Consider the following 15,452-nt stretch of genomic DNA (forward strand, 5'->3'; position numbering starts at 1 on the left):
TCTTAAATTGTAATTGTGACAAACTAGATCAATTTGAAATGCACAGCACATGTTAACTGATAATTCAGTTTCATCTGTAAGGGCAAGAGGCCAATTAGGATAGACTTTTCTGAGAGAAAATCTCAGAGGTTTTTAGTGTGTATTGGAAAAGAGAGCACGTATTGCACCTTTTCCAGGAAAAAAACTACTTTATATGATTGTGTATTTTGCTGAATACTTCCCTTTCTGCCCCTGAAGATAACCATTATGTTCTAGATATCCAAACAGAAGGGACTTACCAGGGGTGTTTTTGAACGGCCATCTAAGACTGTTTAGTATTTCTTAAGCAAAAGTTCTGATCACTTGTACTTGTGGAAAACTGACAGTGAAATTTCCACAGAACTGTTATTGGTCCCAAAGAAACCTTTCTCAAGGAAACTTTTACAGCTGCAACTTAGAGACAAGGCTAAATGGAAAACTGATTTTCCATGCTTCTGAACAGGCACTAACCTGCTTGATACAACTCCCAACAGGTACTCTCAGGATCAGATAAAACTTTCAGTTCTGTTTTAAATCCGTGACCTGATATTTTTAATCTATACTATTCTAATCATCATGTAATGCTTTACACTGGATCTGTTTCAACTATAACATTTTGTGTAAATAATTTGATGTTTCTAAGCTAGAAAGTCTAATTCAATTCCCTGAGATAACAGTCCAGTGACTGAGGATAATTGTGTTGCAGAGTTTAATGCAGGCTGTCAAGAATGGAGGCTTTATGTACTTTTCAGGGAAGGAGAAAGGGAATGTGCCTATGAGCAGGACTCCAGCTCTTAAACAGAAAGAGTAAAGAATTTGTGGAATGAGTACATTACATAAAATAATAAATAAATCAAAAACCCTGAACCCCATATAACCAAAATGGTAGTTTTAAAACAAGGGTTCTTAAACATTTTTACATTTATCCTCTGCAGTCTAGTTCCTATAATCATTGTCCGTGGTCCCTTATCTGAAAGGATGGGAGATCACTGTGGCAATGGCAGCATTGTCACTACTTGATAGAGTATTTGGTTCTACTTACCTGTTGCACACTTCAATACTAGAAATCAGTAATGGAGAACACTCTGTGGATAGATGATTTTCCAGCAGGTAGTCAGCAGAAGAGTCAGCATTTACAAAAAAATCAATGTAGGTAAAACACTGCATCCACTTGCACAGTGCAAACATCATGGGATGTGTCCTCTCTGCTCACTCAGGAAACATGTATAGCACCAGAATTTGGATGTACAAATTTTGAAGAAAACAAAAACCGTTCACCTGTTTTCCAGCCTCAGAGCAATAATAGTAAGAAAAGCCAAACAATTTTTTTACCCTAAAAAGAAATGTAAAACTTATTCTCTCTTATACTCCAAGTATCTGAAAACAGCTGTTTCTGCTATTTTCTTTCTGTACCTGAAATACAAACAAATACTTAACTCCAGTGACAGTATAAACAGCAAAAATACTTTTTCAGACTTTTAGAGACGTATGTTGTACCCAGTAGATAATTAAAATAATGAAAATGACAATGCCAATAATGCAGCTGTGGTTGAATCAAAGGTAATGTAAATTGATGCCTCTGAAAAGAATTCTGGACAGCTATCCCATTAAGATATTTATAATACCAATAGATGGAATAATATAGATGGAATAATATAGTGGTGGTTGATTTTGTCTTCTTTTTTTTAATGTCAAGAGGAAATTTAGCAGTGATAAAATCATTATATTGTCATGAAGTAGCAAATCTGTTCCAAAGAATCAACTTAGAACTATCCTGAGGCTGATATAACCAAGAAATGGAAATGATATATTTCCTTCATAAAAATAATCCTGGAGGTTAGTTCTGTTCTCACTAACATATTTCACTCATTACAGTCAGATAAGGAGGAAAACAATATACAAAAGCTACTGGTCCCTGTGTTTACGAAATTCATTTGAAGCCCCTAACATTGCTGTGAGCAACTTTGTAGGGCTTCTTCACGGGCTCTGCTGCCTTGAGCATGTCAATAGGATTGTCTGGGCTTGCTTCTTGTCCATCATTCCTGAGAAGGTTTGTGGATATAAATAGAAAGCAAGTAAGAGTGGTACAACTCTTTGCCTAAGTTTTATTGGTCCATTGCCTTTTAAAGTTCATTGAAGTCACTAAGGTTCTCTGCTTGAAAATTGTTGCTGCATTACAATTACTGACAGTTATGTGATTTAATTTTAAGGAGTTCAAATAAAAAAGGAGCAACGATCATTTTATCTGCTGCCAGTATCTCAGAAGGAATTAGCACAAGTGTGGAGAAGTATTTCATAACAGAGATAGAGTCCATGAATGGATGACAGTGACTTCTGCTTCTTGGTGGCCCTACTCAAGAGAATATTAGATGCAGGATTACTGAAGATTAAAAAAAAAAAAAAAAAAAAAGCTTAAGAACCAATTATTTTTCTTTCCACATCTCCTAATCTGTAAACCTCTTTGACAGCACAGTTAGCAGAAATGCTTTTTTTTGATCTTCTATTTTTAAATTTAGTTGTTTGAAGCCACGAGTGTGTATTTATCAAGAATTTGCTAATTCAACATCTGTGGCCTTCTTCAATGCATTTTACGTCAGCCTGGCTACATAAGTATTGCAGTGTGTGTGCATGGATTGGATGCTTGGCAACCCCCACCTGTTGCCTCCTCCCCTGCCTCAGAAATGTGGTGACAAGAAAAAGCCATGTACCTTGGTCTTGCTTCATAGCTGAGCAAGGACATGATTGAGACATGGACCTGTAAGTCAAATCTAGGCCATGCACCTGGCTCAACTATTTAGGAATACCTAGCCCAGTGTAGTGGAGAAAATACTGCTTCCATCTCCTAATACATTGCGAACAATCCTGAGTGTATACAGAAGAAAGAAAATGAACCTTTTACCAAAAAAAAAAAAAAAACATAATATACCCAAACTAAAAGTCTGCTTTCCCTGTTTTGGTGACTTACTGGTCCATTGTGTTGTGGTGAAGAGAGCTGTTAGTTGCAGAGCAACATTTTACAGTTCTTCAAAGTTATGTAGCAAAAACAAATTTTAAATGAAAATATTAGAACCCATTTTTTTCTTTCCATATGATTTTCACAGTTGTTATTTTCTTTCTGTTTTAAACTATTGTCAAGTAGAAAAGAGGCAGAAAGTCGAAATGAGAAGCTATTGAACTAATAATGGTAACAGTTTAAGTGTCATTTAAGGAGCTCTTAATCAATTATTAAGAAATCTATTATTATTATTATTATTATTAGAAAATTTAGACCTGATGTATCTGAATCTCTTGTCAAAATTTTGGCAAAAAAATTAAAGGCTCTAAAAGTATCATGCAAATCCAATTTAATCCCATAATGCTCTCAGCAGGGAAAAAAAAAGTGTCAAAACATTCTGAACACTTGAATTTAATGATTTCCTGAGATGCAAAAATGCTGAATATGCTGTTATTACAAGATGAGTCCAGTCACCTGGTACTCAAAGTTGTATCTAACTTACAGAAAAATGGTCAATGCTGTAGCAGTTCTCCAACTTTTCATACTCCTGTGACTGTATTTTATCTTATTAACTGTATTATTTCCTAAGATTTTGAAACCTTTAGGTTAGCAGAAGTCACCATAAAATGTAGCACAACCTATTACATCAATTTTCACTTACTTTCTTCTCTCCTGAGCCCAAAAACGTGTATTGGTCTAAAATTAAAATATATTGTTCAGAAGGGAAGGCATCAAGGTATGGTTTGGCAACAACAAAAAAAAAACAGGAGCTTATCACTTCTCTAGGGAATTAAATGCTATAATCACCTTTCAGGATACTTTCTGAAAAGCTAAGTAGCTCTAGGGCTGCAACTGTTGGTCCTTAAATCATTTTTGTGGTCCTTTCCTATAATCATTCAACTTCCCCAAATCCTTTTAAAACTAAGGATCTCAGCACTGTACGAAGAAGCCAAGTTTACATCTTGCTGCTGCCAATGGTGAAATCAAGTCCCTGTAGTGAGAAGGTCGTTTTCTACTTATAAATCCAATGACTGAACAAGCTCCTTAGGTATGGGCTTCATGTTCAGTTGCTTGTCATCTCTGATCCTTAGGTTATTTTCAGTTTATTGCTTCTTTTTTTTTGTTTGGTTTTGGTTTTGTTTTTGATTATGACTAAGCTCTGGTGCAGCTCTGGTGTGTATCTGCTGGCTACAGGGTCATAAATTGTGCAGCCACCAAGAATGGCTGCACTTTGCCTCACACAGTGCTGAGAGCAGAAACCCCTGCAAAATGGGTGTCCTTAAATTTGCCATTATGCAATTACCACTTGCACTTGTGTGTGAGATTCAGTTATTTATATTGTGTTTTAGCTAGTAATAAAATATTTCTCATGCATCTCACGGGAATACCATGATAAAGGCCAAAGTCTCTGAGGAAGGAAAGGGCAGGGGAGGGAAGGGAAAAGGGACGGAAAATCTCAGTTAAGTGGTATCAGAGATCACTGTTGAGAACATCTGAGTTAAATTCGACCTCTATCACCTTCTTCTCTGATCTAAGACTATGGTTTTCCTTGTCAGAAACACTTGAACAGAAACTTCCCCTAAATATTAGGCCATAGTCACCTTTTTAGTTCATCTTGCTTTCAAACTAATATCAGTAAGACTACTTTATGTGAGTTTTTTAATTCCCAAAGTTTTTAAAATGCTATGTTCCTGCTTAATTCTTTACAAATATTTTAACAGTCAATTATCTTTGCAGGGAAGAAAACACATAAAAATATCTGACAATTATTTTAAGTGTATGCTCAGCAAATTCCCCAGTAATAGCCTTTAGATAAGTTAAAAGTTATATATATCTTTTACTGTGGTTTGGTAGTTTTTTCATCAGAGCACAAGTGCTTTCAGTCCTGCAGAATCTTATTAATGAGTTATCCAGTGATTCAGGTAAGAATTTTCTGTGATGCCATGAAGACTGCTGTGGAACACAACAATTCATATGTTCAGTATAAGAGTATGGGAATAGACTGTCAGACATTAAATATGTTAACTGTGCTGCTCTGAGCCAATTATTCCAGAGTTTCTCGGGATCAAATGAGCATCTGGTCGCCACAGGCATCTTTTTGCTGGAACGCATGATTAGTAGTGGAACATCTACTGTATCTTCATGTTTGTGTTAAGATATTGGAACAGACTGCCCAGGGAAGTGGTGGAATCATCACCCCTGGAGGTTCAAAAGGCAGGTGGATGTGGCACCTGGGGACGTGGTTTAGTGGTGAACATGGTGGTGCTGGGTTAACGGTTGCACTTAATGATCATAGAGGTCTTTGCCAAAGTAAATGATTCCATGATTCTGTAACATGTAATCACGTGAATGTGATCAGGTCATTCAACATATAACCAAATTATTATTTTTTTTTTAATTGCCACTACCTCCAGCACCGGAAAAGCCTGCTCCAAGAAGTTTATAAGAGGTTGTCTGTCTTTGCAGTGAGGAGTGGCTACAGAAAACTAGAGTAAGCCAGGGATAAAATCTATTTAAAATTTAGTGTGGGAATCAGATTGTTTGTGTTATTTGCTGAATAGCTGAGTTCTGTCTCTGATTAAACTTCTCACATTTTTCTCTTGACTGGATGTGTACATTTGTTCTTGCATCTTGCTGATGCACGGACAAATCTAAGTTAACACATACACTCTCCATTGATAGCCACAAGATTTATGTTACTGACAGAATATCCACAATTCACATAATTCATGCTAGTCCTTCCATCCAAGTCCAGCAATTCCAATTTATTTTTCTCTGAACACTTACATGGATGAGGCTGAAATCAATGAACCTTTCTTGAAGTTTTTGCCCTGACATCACAACAAGCTGTGCTCTCCTCCACTAAGCACTAGTGTGTACTCTCCACAAAGTTTATTTGCTCTCTGCTCCTTTGAAAGCCAAACTTAGAGTGGCTACTAAATTTGTGACCAATTAGTCCTGAAAGGGATTATTTTGATGTATGGAGAGAAAGGGGAGCAGTGGAAGGCTGTATTTCTCTCTGGGCTGAACTGGAAGGAAAACTGAGAGGTTGTATCTGAATTTCTTCCTTCTTCAACCCAAAGGGCCTGCAATTCTTCAGTTACTCAGAAACAGACTATGAAAACTCTAGAAAGCAAATCCTCATTGTCCTACCAGACCAAGCTCTCATCTCTATATGAAGAATAGGGATAGTCCTCTAAAATAACAATGTTGAGGCACAGAACATAAGTATGACATATATTCTGTGGTGAACAAACCAAGATTTCATTTTAATTCTATTCTACAATTAATTGCACCAGTCCTGAGTGCAAACTCTATTTGCTGTCCTGCTCCTGTACTTCTAAGAGTAATGAGATGGTAAATCCATGTAAGATATGTGCATAGGGGGGCAAGGTGTATGAAATCATTGACATACAACAGGGATACCTTTGGGGTATTCTTGGGTGTCCTGGAACTCCTCTTTCAATGTATTAAAAGGGGGACTCCAGCATGTCTTTGGTGAGAAACTGAAACACTACACTGCCTGTGCTTTTGCAAAAATTACAGACCTCAGATTTCTCCTGGAGACTGCAGAGGGAAGTGATGAAGACTATTTTTCAGCACAGGACTTGCAGTTGAAGTGAACTCAGGTCACAGGACGTGGGAGTTTCTCACTCATCTGAGAGGTCAGAAGAGCAGCAGGCAGATCTGTGGCAAACAGACATAATTTTTGAGACTACACCTCACCTGTAACCTGCCTACTAGATACTACAATTAATTGCTTTTAAATGTCTTGACATAATTGGAGCAGGAAACTCAGAAAGAAATAATGGTTAAGGTATGCAAATGGCCAAATGTGAAAAAATTGGGATATTTTAAAGATAAACTATGTAGAATATCACTGGTTATAGTGACCTTAGACAGTAACAAAACAGATAGCACAACAGTCTGCATGAGAATTCAGCCTTCTTCACGAAAAGAAAGATTTTTTTTTCTTAATCAGTGATAAGTTCTTTTTAATTTTCAAGACAGCGATGTTGCTATTGTGAGGACTTAATATACTTTAACTACTGCATCTTAACCAAAGATTGTATAATGACAGTGAAATGTGCCTGGATTTCTCATTAACCATTTGCAGATTTTGGTTCTAATCCTAAAAGCAACACAACAGGCCTTTGAAAGAAGTTGTATCTTAGCACCATGTAGCTTTGTTGAAAATAGTTTCTTACCATCTAAAAAGCATGTGCCAACAGCTCTTAGAGACCCCTATTTTCGTGTGAGAGACTGCACTAGATAACCATACTTGAGCTAGCAATTGTGGAACAGTGCAGTGGCTCTCAGGTTATAAACTGACCAGATGAAGAATTGCCAGTTTATTCTGAGGAAATTTGAATCAACAAAACATAATAGTTTCTGTTGATTTTGGGTAGCGTGTCTCAGATTTGAGGAGCTGAGAGGGGAAAGAAGATAATACTTTATCATTTTACATGCACATGTGTAGATTTTAATGTTCTGTGTTTCCTTGAGAGGAATCCCATGGTGCCAATTAACCTAACTTATTCCAAAACAATTCTCTGTTTGGAAAGAATAATTTTCATTGTGGGTGTTCCATGAAATTGTATGCCTCATACCCTGTTATTACTGAGATGTGTGCAGTGCAATTGAGAATGCCAGTTTCTTTTCCATGCTCTGTATAGATTATAGCTGTATCCCACACACAGTGCTAGATAATCCCTACTTTAATTTTGTTATGTGTACAAATCCTTTTTGAACATTTAGCGGTTTAAAAAATGTAAAAATCCATCATCTTCTGAAACTACATTTGTTAAAACCAAAAGCTGAATTTAGAAGTGATCAAAACCAATGAATAACATGGCAATTATCTAATTAAAAGGAAATTATTGCTTTTGCTAAAGTATAACAGGCGGATCATGATAGCCAACACAAAATGGCAAAGAAGGAATACAGTTACGCAGAAAATTCCATGGTTTTTAGCCAACACAGTTTCAACCACATGTTTTTCTTTAATGGGAGGAGGTTTAACAGTCCACTTAGGCTCCAGGATTCATCATCCCTTTAAGCTCTTGGACACCCCAAAAACTGTAATGAGTCCTAATAATCCTTCAGGGAATCCATGACACACTGGAGCTCTCAAAACCGTTCTGTGTCCCTGGGACTTTGTCTCTGTGCTTTCCTGGCCATCAGAGCTATGATTTCCTTTTGTTACATCCCTTGTACTGTGCCATATGGAAAAAGGGTCCTGTGTTTGTCTTGAAAGAGGTGAAAAATTGAGTAACACATTTACTTGCATAGTTAATACAGCCCAACTGCTATTCCTATATATATTTCCCCCAGATGCCACAGAACAATTTTCTTTTATATCCTCTTACACACATTTTCTCACAAGCTCTTAAATCTTACTCCTTAGACAGGATCAGCAAGTTGGGTTGAGGGAGGAACACTTCCTCCAAGGAGTACTGGTATATTATCATGTTTTCCACCCATTTTATCCCCTCTGCAGTAAAAGTTGGACAAATGATCTGCCCCTAATTAATGGTTTATATATCATTTTAGCTTTAAAAAGCAGTAGGAACTAATTTTTCCCATTACCAAAAACATAAAAAGCTCCAAAAGGTGAAACCACTTAGTAGCTGACACTTATTTTTCTTCATTGTCAGTGTCTGCCTACATTCTCATATTGCTGGAATTTTTAAAGAAATTATTCCATAAATCTCAATAAAGTAATATTCTCTCTTAGATTTAATTTGGAAAATGGAATATACAATCTGTGGGAGAGAGGTCTGCAAAATACTTTCAACCATTTGTTTTTAATTTACAGCAGATACTTTTTAAAACCTTGATCTATCTTCACTGGCATTGGACTGCAATCCCTACAGCTGAATTGCAACAACTTTAATTTATGTAATAATCATTATTTTTATGCTAACTGAATGCCTTGAAAAGAAATAAAAGGGAGTAAATCACCCAAAAACTTTCATATTTTTGACATTCTTAAAGATTTGGTGAAACTCCCTCAGCTGGATTCTCAATCACTGTAACAGCCCAGAGACAATACACAAGTGGTAGTACATAGATGGATCTGAGTGAGCTGTAATGTAAATGAGAAGAGGTTTATTTAATATCAAACTACATAAGAAAAATCCTTATTTGAGTTCTTCCTTAAAGAAAATACATACCATAACAAACTAGATGCTTAATTGTTAGTAATGAATGTAAGATGGTGTTGTACACCTCGCAGAGACCTAGTTGAAGAGCTATTGTCTCTCTTTATCAAGTAGCAGACCATGTTTAGGGCTGTTAAAACCCTGAGCACTTTAAAGATCTCATCAAATCAAAAGAATCTCAGATCAGAAGAGAGGGGATGTGAAATTCCCATTGCTGCTGTTTTCCTTCCCCATAATGGCCTTACAAGATATGACAGGACAATATTATCAGGACAGAATTGCTCCAGTGACTTTTTGAGGGAAGGAGAGAGAAGTCACAGTGCTGTCACGTAACAAGCAGGTGTGTGCCTGTGTAAATAAGCCAGAAGATCAAATAAATCTTAACAAGCCACCTACGAGATCACTCTGGTTTGCCCCTACAGTGACTTAGAGATCACTGCCCTGCCAAACCCAGGGCAGTTCCAAATATCATGTCCAAAGGCTGAAGCAGCAGACAAATCCAAAAATAGGGAATATTAGGGAACTGCCTCACAGAAACCAGCCCCGGTGGGGTTTTACCCCTTTCCTAATTCTGCCTCAGTGGGAAAAACTAAAACTATTTCAGACAGGAGCCACCTTTCTCCAAAGGCCTGTGGGGCTGGGAGGACCACAGGTACAATTGGACCAAACCCTTTATTTACAAATGTTTGGTAAAGAAATGTGTAATAGATTACTTAATTTAAAAGTAATGTCATCCTTGAAGCAGAAACATTAGAAACTGTGTTTTTTCTGTAGTGTAGTGAGTCAGCATTTTGTAACTTGCAACGTTTAACACTTCTTGTAGAGATATTCTCCTTACAAATTATATAGTCCATTAAAAATTTTTGCTTTTAAAATAGTTTATTAAACTTTTATAGTACAAATAAAAAACCAAAAAGAACATAGTTCTATACAATCCATATAATTCTCTGTTTTGCATAAATGCATATGAATTTCATCAGTGTGTATAAATTTTATTTTATTTTACCATCTGCATAAATATTTCAACTTCCAGGAGTAAGTATTCTAAGGAAAAAAAGGTAGCAAATGACTAAGGGAAGTGAACTTAATTTGCTCCTTACTAACCTAGTAACTTGTGAAAAAACCCAAACAAAATGCATGAAAGAAAATTACTTTCAATCTGAGCAGAACTATAATTATTTCTAATAAGGCCTGATAATTCCTTTATTCAATAAAAAACAATGTACCTTCAATAACCCATGAATAATTTAGGTGAATTGAAACATAATGAACTACAATCCTTGGTGCTGAATTTTACTTACTTGATTTCCTTAAGTGTTGTAGTTCATTAAAGTAGAAATTACAAATGATTTCATAAAAGTGAAGAGAATGCCTTACGCATGTGTTAGATGTTCTAAATATGCAGTGAAGGGGATGTTTTTGGGGAAAAAAAAGGGGCTTCAGGACTGAAGCACTGGGTTTTAAAAGTGTTTGCAATGTGCTGACTTGGTTAGCAAATGTGTATGGCCATTGAGCAGTAAGCAGTGATAAAGCAGAAAGTGCAAAGGCTATTGCTGTGTTATAGTATCACTCTGGAGTATTCAGAGGAGCTCCCAAGGCTGGACTGCACAAAATTTGCACTTCTTCCATTATGTTTCCTTGTTTCTGTGTGAATTCTGCCCATTTACAAGAAGGTAGAATAGTGTTTTCTTAATGCTGTCCTCAAGCACACAATTCTTCATTTGATCAAAAACTAGTGGAATTAGGATTTGTGTTCAACTGATTAAAGGTCTGGGTCCATGATACTTTGTTTCAGTTCTAGCTGTTTGAAACTTTATCGTCTTAATTTTGAGACTGAACATACACTGTGTTGTTCTAATTGCACTGGCTTTTTGCAAAGAACTTTGTACTGTATTCAGCCAAGTTACAGGGTTTCCAAGATCATGGTCTTGGCTCAGGATAAATGGAGCCAATGAGCTAAACAAATTCCTGCTTTCTTGGTTCTTATAGTAAGAGAAAAATGGAAAGAGCGGGATACTTTTACTGCTTTGTACAAGTGAAACAATCCTGGAAACTGCAAAAATGTAAGAATGTTAAGTTAGCTGCGTTTATGTCAGAAAGACACAGTATTTTAGAAATTATTTTTATCTTTCTTTCAAAAAGTGAACTACAGATTATAACATTAATGGAGCAAACAGTTCTTGAAAAATTTAAAAAAAGTTCTATTTAAGATAATCAGTTTGGGATTTAAAATAATAAAGAAATTGATTCTAGTACAGACCAAATATTGTGTTCTCATAACGTTTAATAGTAATAGCTCTGTGTTGAACAAGGGTACACATGTCTATATTTGTTTCAACTTCTGTTATTGAGAATGCTTTTCTAATGAGATAGATTTTAAAACTGGGGTTAAAATAAATGAGTAATGGAAAAAAAAAGAGAAGGGACGTCTAATCAGGAAAACAGTGTACATTCTTTCAAAGTCATGTTTATAAGTTCAGAAAAGCAGTGGATCTAGTTCAAAGACAAACCATATTTCAATCTGCTTTTCAGAACTATAGTTCACTACTAAAGATTGTTTTCAGCTGAATCTTAGCCCAACAACTACTAATTACTTGAGATACATTACTGGGCATCATCGGGGGCTTTCATTTGTATTCTGTGGAATACTGAGGGGGCAAATCTAGTTTTGATGCGGATCTTGAGTGAAATATATGAGTTGATTCAGGAAGTTAATGTGGTTGAGCCACTAAATAAAAGCGACCATAATATAATTAAGCTCAACATCCTCCCGTGGGAACCTACCATAAGGTAATAATATTAAAGTACTTTTCAAAAAAGGAAGATTTTTATATTGAGGAAGTTAGAAATAGCCTGAAGGGGAAAGTTAGGAAATTAAAATCCATAGAAGCAGCATGGAGGTTCTTTAAAAGTACCTTATTAGACTCAGGGAAAATACGTATATACTGAAACAATCAGGAATCAAGAAGGTGAGAAATATCACAAGGTAAAGGAGAATGTTCAGGCCCCCAAAAAATAATAATCCTATAATAAAATGGAAATCCAACTCAAGTGGCACTAATAGAGCAGAATATAAATTCAGAACACCAGAGTAAGGGTTATATCCTGCCATTGTTTCACTGACAGAGTAAGTAGGAGTTTCCCATAAATATTAATGGTAGAACAACATTCTGAGGTTTGAGAGGAAATTTAAAGGACAAATATGGAAAAACACACAGAATTTTTAAAGACATCATGATAGAAGAACTTCCTCAAGCTAGGTGATGATCTTTGGCAGAGGCTGGTTAGGTGGACCAATGGAGTGTAAAAAGATACAGCTTAATTTCTTTCCAAAAGAGAAACTAAGAAAAGCACATCCTGTATTTGGTGTTTAACGTCTGCTGCTTCTTCACCTGTAGGATGATAAGTGGGGAAAAGAAAGGAGGGAGAAGAGAAATCATCGAAAGCACTAGCATAAATTACCCTACAAATAAGTACTCTAAAGCAACTGAAAAGTAGAGTAGTTAAGGTAATGAAGCTGTGCTATTTATTTTTACAAAATTGCATTTTTGAGTCTGGCCTTAAAAGGGCTCTGAAGGTCATTCTGGCAATAACAGAGAAGGGAGAACAAAAAATCCTAGATGAAAAATTAGGAGAATTGTGAAATTAGGCCCAAAAAAAGCATATTGTTTAAATGTTGATTTCTTGCCAGAAACAGAATGCTGTCTTAAAGAATCTGTAAGATAATGAATAAAAAGTAATTTATATTTCTAGAAGTTTTAATTTGGTGTTTCTGAAGAAAGTGGTATGAGGGCTTCCTGCTCATGCAATAAAAATACGAGCTGTTGTGGTTCTGACTTCACTCAGGCAAGAACCGCACTATACCAATGCCTCTGGACATATCTCCAGTACACTTCTAAATTAGGAGTGAAAAACAAATAGAAGAAATAAATACTCCATATCTTTAAAATAATTCTAAAATGTGTAATCGTGTATTACTTCCAGAAAATCAGCTGTTACTTTGGAAAGTTCATAACTAAGTGTCTGAATTTGCTGGTGATACAAGATTGAGTGTGTTGGAAGGAAGTCTAGAGAAATATTTTAAAATATAAGTAATGAAATGGCAAAGTAATTCAATATAACATAAAGGATTTTTCAACACACAAAGAGCTCTCCCACCTTATTTTGTTCTCTCCTGGAAAAGATACAAGAAGTGTCAGTTACAACTCCAAAAATCTAACCAACTATAAAAAGCAGGTATTGAGCAATATCTGAAAGAGATATTTGGGTAATTAACACTGTCACTATTTAACTCAGCAGCATCCTCAGCAGTGCAGCAAGATACACAATAGTATTGAAAAGGGTTTTGACAGCATCTAAAAATATATTTAACTTGGAAAAAAACAAGATCTAGCAGAAATAGGTGAAGTAATAAATTTCAGAGAAGGCAATATTTCCTTTTCATTCTGTTTTTCCTTTGATGAAAAGGTTTTACAAACTGAATTGTCACACTTGAAAGAAATGACATTTGAGCAACATAATCACTTGTCTGCTACATGCTACTGCTTTGATAATTTCGATTCAGCACCAATTAATTAAGTATTTGCCTGTAGCTGTTCTGCTACTATAATTTATTATTCAATTGTTTACAAAAAATACAGTAGCCATGCAGTTTTCCTGATAGGGAATTGGCCATCTGTCAATAACACTGGGTGCAGGTAGGTCCTATGTCTGCTGGTGTGGTAGCCTATAGAACAACCACCTTTAATCTTTTCAGATTCCTTCTGCAGAAATAATGTAGTGCTAGTGTTTGTTTTCTGCGTGGGACAGGACCAAGCATCTCAAAATTAGCTTTTATATGAAACTTGAGTTGTGCTGCGAAGCTTGGTGGCTCAGTAACTCACTTAGGCTGGTTTGTATCAGGGCTGGATGCAATAGAAACATTTCCATCAGTAACTAGGAATTGTCAAGATACGCTTCTGGAGAAACTTATAAAATTACAGAATGTTGGACACAATATACTATAATACATTAAATTCAGAGAGGCAGCTTCAAAGGCACATATAAAGTCAATGGTCCTTGCTCACAGAGATCTGCTGTGCTACTTGTGCTACTGCATGAAATTAAATATTGTTTGGTAAAATGGATTCATTGCTCTACAGAGATCAGACATTATCCAGGATATAAAAATTAAAAATTGTAGTCCCTGTCATGAATCAAGCACAGAATTCCTCTTCTGATCCTTAGGAAGGTTGTTTGGAAACCTTCTCAGGTAACAACCAGAATTTCTAGTAAAAACAGAAAAAGAAAAGGAGAAAAAGTCCATAACAACATAACAAGTAGCTTGATAGGTTAAATCTTTAGATTATATGCCTGAACTGTTTTTTACCGATTAGGGTTTTCCAACAATACCTGCCACAGAAATATTTTGCCAAAAACTCTAGACTAGCATAAGAGTCACAGACTCTCGAAGAGTATGATTACATTGGGGATGTCATTCTCTAATTTCATTGCCACACTTAACTACCCCGCTTGCAGAGCAAGGTCCCGAAGCCTTCTATTCCCTGGGCTGAACAAGCCCCACTCTGCTGACCTCTCCACAGAGGGCAAATGCTCCAGTCCCCAGCCCCCCTTCACTGACACCACTGTGGTGCTGAGGGGCTGTAGAACTCAGAACTACAGGTGCAGTGTTCTCTCTGCAGCCTCTGAGTGCAGGGAGAAGGGAGGATGATGGGTTTCTCCACTGCCTGTGCTCTTGTTAAGCAGCCCAGTCTGTGGCTGGTTTTCTCTGCTGCCAGGGCTCTCTGCTGGCTCATGCTCAATTTGCTGTCTGCCGAGACCCCACACTCCCTTTCAGCAGAGCTGTCCCCAGCCAGTCAGTTCCCTGCCTGCATTGTTGCAAATGTAATGGGATTTGGAAAAGAAAAAGTCTGCAGGAATCTCTCTCTGTAGTTCTGATTCATTCCTTCTGGCTGAGCTATCCAGTCAGAGGTAGTTCTTCCCCAGCACAACGAAGATCAAGGTTTCTGTTTAAAAACTAGAATCTAGAGATAGCCTCCCTGAGATATCTTTCTTATCCTCCAGTCCCTCTTCCCACCATAAAACCCATCAAGCTGCTTTAAACACTGTAAACTTTAGAACTTCATATCAGGCTGGCTCCTCTCTGTCTTAAGAATTACTTTAATTCCTCAAACAGCAGTATTCAAGTGAAATTTGCCAAGTGCATGGATGTGCATCAGAGTTCAGAAATAACAGATGCTGTGATGTTGCTGACTTAATGGCTGTGACCTGCAGAT

The 15,452-nt window shown here is 36.6% G+C and overlaps 1 protein-coding gene across 1 annotated transcript in view; it reads left to right on the forward strand.

Annotated features, from left to right (window-relative positions):
* HHIP (hedgehog interacting protein) overlaps positions 1 to 15,452 on the forward strand; it is a 68,827-nt gene that overhangs the window by 17,159 nt on the left and 36,216 nt on the right. The window lies entirely within an intron of this gene.

The sequence above is a fragment of the Lonchura striata genome, chromosome 4 (assembly GCF_050655825.1).
Source record: "Lonchura striata isolate lonStrDom1 chromosome 4, ASM5065582v1, whole genome shotgun sequence".
NCBI classification, from domain to species: domain Eukaryota; kingdom Metazoa; phylum Chordata; class Aves; order Passeriformes; family Estrildidae; genus Lonchura; species Lonchura striata.